Genomic DNA, 6000 nt, shown 5'->3' with positions numbered 1-6000 from the left:
TCCCTCTCTCTCTCTCTGCCTCTGCCTCTCTGTAACTCTGCCTTTCAAATAAATAAATAGAGCTTTAAAAAAGAAAATATTTAGAAGATAGATAGATAGATAGATAGATAAACTTAGATTACATAATCTCACTGAACTCCAAGCAAGATAAATACACTGACGGGGTACAAGAAACACCACCCCAAGTATGGCCAAGACCCTCAGCCAACACCAGCAGGAGGAAGTTCCCTGTGAGCTTCCCCTCCCTTTCCCACAGGCCCTGCCCTCTGTCTGGAGGGCGTGTCACTCGAGGGCACTAGGAACAAGCAGGCCTTGCTAAGTTCCCCTAGTTGATGACCACTCGATCGAATCCTTTGTCCTCCAACCACAAGTACACGCACATTTCCCTATTTCTTTGGTTCTTCATTTCTGAAGGTTCTCAGGTCACACAAAGCTGACATCAAATCAGTTGTACGCTTTCCTCTTGTTCATCTGTCTTGGTTATGGGGGTCTCAGCCATGAGCTGAGTAAGTAAATAAATGGAAACAAACGGAGCCAGAAGAGAACCCTCTTCTCCTCTCTAAACCTCACCCGTGGACCTGGCATCGTGGAGCAACAGGTAAAGCTGTTGCCTGCAATGCCAGTGCCCGTGTGAGCACAGTTCAAGTCCCATCTGCTCCACGTCCTGTCCTGATCCCTGTTAAAGACCTGGGACAGCAGCAGAAGGTGTCTGAGTGCTTGGGCCCCTGCGTCCATGTGGGAGACCTGAAGAGAGTTCCGGGCTCCTGTTTTGGCCTGGCCCAGCCCAGGCTATTTGTAGCCATTTGGGGAGTGAACCAGTGGATGGAAGATCTCTCTTTCTCTCCCCCCCACCCCATCCCTCCATCCCTTCCTCACTGTAACTCAGCCTCTCAAATAAATCAATAAATACACCTTTTTTTAAAATCATACCCATGCATGTCATTTAACATGCAGAAAAACAAAGATAAAGAAACCTTGAGAACTCGAGAGAAACAACACGCTACCCACAGGGAGCAATAAAGCAAACAGCCGCTGAGGTCTTGCTGGAAATAGCAGAAGTCAGGGGACAGAAAAAATGATGTCTCTACTCAACCTGGAATTTTATAATGCAAGAATGTAGTCATCAAGAATTAAGGCTCGGGGCTGGCGCTGTGGTGCAGCAGGTTAACGCCCTGGCCTGAAGCGACAGCATCCCATTTGGGCGCCGGTTCAAGACCTGGCTGCTCCACTTCCCATCCAGCTCTCTGCTACGGCCTGGGAAAGCAGTGGAAGATGGCCCAAGTGCTTGGGCACCTGCACCCAAGTGGGAAACCTGGAGGAAGCTCCTGGCTCCTGGCTTCGGATTGGCACAGCTCCGGCTGTTGGATTGGCACAGCTCCGGCCATTGTGGTCAATTGGGGAGTGAACCATCAGATGGAAGACCTCTCTCTCTGCCTCTCCTCTCTCTGTGTAACTCTGACTTTCAAATAAATAAATAAAATCTTAAAAAAAAAAGAATTAAGGCTTACAAAGACATGTTCCACTTATTCACTTTATGTGACATGCAGAGGGACAGAGAGGCTGAGAAACAGAGACAGAGAGAGACAGCTCCTCCTCTGCTGGTTCACCCCCTAAATGCCCTCAACAGCCAGGGCTGGGCCGGGCCACAGCTGGAGGCAGGCACTCAGCCCGGGCCTCCCACGCGGAAGGCAAGGGACGCAAGCGCTGGAGCCGTCACCCGCTTCCTCCCAACGTGCCCCTGAGCGGGGAGCTGGACTCAGGAGCAGAGGCAGGACTTGAGCCCAGGCCAAGACATTTTTAGATAAACCAAAATGAGAGGAACTCATTTCCTGCAGGCCTGAACTGTAAAGAAATGCTAAACCAAGTGCTTCAGGCAGAAGGGGAATTATAAGGGATGCAAACTTCAAAAATGGCAGAGTACAGGAAAGGAAATACCGAGGTTAGATTGGAGGGTTCTTAGCCTGTGGGTGGAGCACAGACGACAGACAGCAAAGCATAAAAGGCAGGAGAGGCGGTGGGCAGGTCTGCACAGTGGCCTGGGTCTTCCATCGCAGGTGGAAATGTGGGCTCTGAGATGACTGTGGGGACTTAAGGATGTACTCTGCAAACTCTACAGTAACCATTTAAAAATAAAGTGCAAGGAGGTGTGGCTAAAAATCCAATAGATAGATCAATTAAAATTGAATTGCCTTTTTATATAAGCTTTATTTATTATTTGAAAGGCAGAACAAGAGAGAGAGAGAGAGAGAGAGAGGTCTTCTATCTGCTGGTTCCACCCCCCATCCCACCCCTAGCCAAATGCTTGCAACAGCCAAGTCTGGGACAGGCAGAACCCAGGAGCCAAGGTCTCTACCTGGGTCTTCCATGTGAGTGGCCGGGGCTCAAGCACTTGGGCCGTCTCCCACTGCCTTCCAGACACTTCAGCAGGAAGCTGGATCAGAAGCAGAGCAGCCGGACTCGAACCAGTGCTCCCATATGGGACGCTAGTGTGGCGAGTAGCAGTTTAACCCGCCACACCACAATGTCAGCCCCAAAATTTATATGAGACACTCCCTAAAGACACAAGGGTCGGGGTCAGCACCGTGGCTCACTTGGTTAATCCTCCACTTGCAGCGCCAGCATCCCATATGGGCACCAGGTTCTAGTCCCGGTTGCTCTTCTTCCAGTCCAGCTCTCTGTGTGGCCCGGGAAGGCAGTGGAGGATGGCCCAAGTGCTTGGGCCCTGCACCCACATGGGAGACCAGGAGGAGGCATTTGGCTCCTGGCTTCTGATCAGCATAGCTCCGGCCGTGGCGGCCATTTGCGGGGTGAACCAATGGAAGGAAGACCTTTCTCTCTGTCTCTCTCACTGTCTCTAACTCTGTCAAGTTAAAAAAAAAAAAAAAAAGACGGCCGGCGCCATGGCTTACTTGGCTAATCCTCCGCCTGCAGCGCCGGCACCCTGGGTTCTAGTCCCGGTTGCTCCTCTTCCAGTCCAGCTCTCCACTGGAAGGCAGTGGAGGATGGCCCAAGTGCTTGGGCCCTGCACCCACATGGAGACCAGGAGGAGGCACCTGGCTCCTGGCAGCCATTTGCGGGGTGAACCAATGGAAGGAAGACCTTTCTCTCTGTCTCTCTCTCTGTCCACTCTGCCTGTCAAAAAAAAAAAAAAGACGCAAGGGTTCGAATCCGACCCCAGCAACGCCAGGGACCCTAGCCTAAGAGTGTCTAGGCCCCGAGGTGTCCCCTCCCCCACCCCTCGCAGCCTTGACACTCAAGGGGCCGTGGTGCACCTGCTGGAGACCCCCACAGCAGGAAACCAGCCTCTGGAACTGCACACGCAAGCCACGTTGCGTTGGGATCTGATCGTTCTGCGACAGCTCAAAGTAAAACAACCCCTAAAGGACCGTCAGGGTGGACCTGGAAAGGAAATGACCCTGGGAAAGCCGCGCTCGGCCGCGCATCGCCTCTCGCACATACGCGGTCACGGTCGGGCTGCCGAACGGGCCGCGGGAGCCACAGCGCCACCGTGCGGCGGCGGCTCCGTCCACCGAGTCTGAACCTGCACTGGCTGGCCTGCCGGCGGGGGAGCTGGCAGGAGAGGCCGCAAGGTGGGGCCCGGGCCCTGGGCTGGGGGTGCACAGCGCCTTCCCACTAGCTGGGTGACCTGGACGAGCTCCTTAACCTCTGTTAAGAGGCTCTCGCAGTAACAGGGAGACTGTAACTCGCAGCCTCACCGGGCTGTAGGAGCCACAGTGGCCCCCCGCGCGGCGCTGGAACCGAGCCGGGCTCGCTGACTCTTCCAGTAAACCAGCAGCTTTGGGGTCCTTTGTATCCCAGCTTAGGCCACGCAGACACGAGAGCGACAGATGCTTCCCCAGGCCCTACTCTGACAGCGGACCCTGATGTTTCCAATTCTGCTCTGTGTTTTGCAAAGCTGATTGCAACTCACTAAACTGATCTTGCAAATCCACGATGGCTCACATCCCACTTCTGAAAAACTCTGCAACGAATACCGGCAAGAGGGCGTGGTAGGCGCTTTACCCTCGGCCCAAGATGCCCGCCCTTGGTCTCACACCTGTGCTCCGGCCACACCCAGGCCAGGTCCGCTCTGGCTGGCTGAGGGCCGTCTCACCGACTCTCCCCCTGCAGGAGGGATGAGGCACTGAAGACACAGCCTCTCCACCCAGCAAGCACTGTTCTCCCCATTCCTCAGACAAGAAGCCTGAGGCCAGCAGAGGCGAAATGACCACAGGCTAAGGACAGACGGGCCCGGTCTTCCCTTGGAACCCAGGACGTGAATCCAGCAGGGGAACTGGCTCTGCAGAAGGTGCTCCAGAGCCGGCGCCGTGGCTCAATAGGCTAATCCTCCACCTTGCGGCGCCGGCACACCGGGTTCTAGTCCCGGTCAGGGCGCCGGATTCTGTCCCGGTTGCCCCTCTTCCAGGCCAGCTCTCTGCTGTGGCCAGGGAGTGCAGTGGAGGATGGCCCAAGTGCTTGGGCCCTGCACCCCATGGGAGACCAGGAAAAAGTACCTGGATCCTGGCTCCTGCCATCGGATCAGCACGGTGCGCCGGCTGCAGTGGCGGCCATTGGAGGGTGAACCAACAGCAAAAGGAAGACCTTTCTCTCTCTGTCTCTCTCTCTCACTGTCCACTCTGCCTGTCAAAAAAAAAAAAAAAAAAAAAAAAAAAAAAAAAAAAAAAGAAGGTGCTCCAGAGGGTGGGTGGGTGGCTGTGGCACAGGAAGTTCCAGAGACACAGAAAAGTGGGTCTGAAAACGAGCCGGCAGCAGCAGCCCCGTCAGGGAGGCACCAGGGGCCTGGCAGTCCCACCCCGGGCTCCAGTGTGGGGGTCAGGCAGCGCGGAGGGGCCCCGTTCCGTCCAGCCCTGCCAGCCGTGGCCAAGTCACCCTGTCAAGAGGAAGGTCGACATGGCGGCTGGCAGCCTGTTCCAAGGATCCCCCACCCCCACCCCATCCCGCTAGGAGAGCTCTCTGCAGAGAACTGGGAAACCTGCCCGTTGGACGGGGGACAAATACTAGCACGACGTGGCCAAGCTGCGCTGCAAGAAACACAGAGGGCACAATAGGGCCATGCCACGTGACGGGGAAAACGGGATTTGCAGCCAGAAGATTCTATCTGGGTCACTGCTCTCTGTTCATGAGCACCTACCATGAGGCATCAGGCCCCGCGGCCTGATGGAGAGGGGGCAACGCAGACAGAGACGGACCGGAGAGGGCTCGCAGAATAAAGAAACAGACAAGAGCAAGGCGGCCCAAGCGCATGACTGGCAGAGGCTCGGAGGAGAGTCCTGGCGCAGCAGGGAGGGTGCCCCTGGGATGCCTGTTTGCAGTCCCAGCCCCTCCGCTCCTGTTCCAGCTCCCTGCTAATGAGCGCACGGAGGCTTTAGATGATGGCTCAAGTCCTGGCGTCCCTGCCACCCTGGACTGGGTTCTGGGCTCCTGACTTTGGCCTGGCCCAGCCCTGGCAGTCTGGGGGTTGGGGGAGTGAGTCAGCAGATGGAGGCTTCCCTGTGTCTGATTCTCTGCCTGCCTAATAAAATGCAACTAAATCGACGCACGAACGTGCTCACGGCCGCCGAGAGGGCTCACCAGGCTCACTCCTGGCCTGGCTGCGGGAGCACTTTCTCTGGCAGACAGCAGAGGGAGAAGCCAGGGCGGGGCTGGGAGAGACATTTCTGTCAACTCGGGAACTCACTCACACCCCCAGGCTGTTGAAATGGAGGTCAAGACAGCCTTGCTAGGCAGGGCAATAGAAATCAGTCTGTAGGGGCTGCGCTGTGGCGTAGCGGGTAAAGCCGCTGCCTGCAGTGCGGGCATCCCATGGGGGCACCGGGTCAGGTCCCGGCTGCTCCACTTCCCATCCAGCTCTCTGCTATGGCCTGGGATAGCAGTAGAAGATGGCCCAAGTCCTTGGACCCCGGCACCTGCGTAGGAGACCGGGAGGAAGCTCCTGGCTCCTGGCTTCAGATCGGCACAGCTCTGACCATTGCGGCCATT

The sequence above is a fragment of the Oryctolagus cuniculus genome, chromosome 11, assembly GCF_964237555.1.
Source record: "Oryctolagus cuniculus chromosome 11, mOryCun1.1, whole genome shotgun sequence".
Taxonomy (NCBI): domain Eukaryota; kingdom Metazoa; phylum Chordata; class Mammalia; order Lagomorpha; family Leporidae; genus Oryctolagus; species Oryctolagus cuniculus.
The sequence above is the reverse complement of the archived record's forward strand: the minus strand, read 5'-3'. Positions refer to the sequence as shown.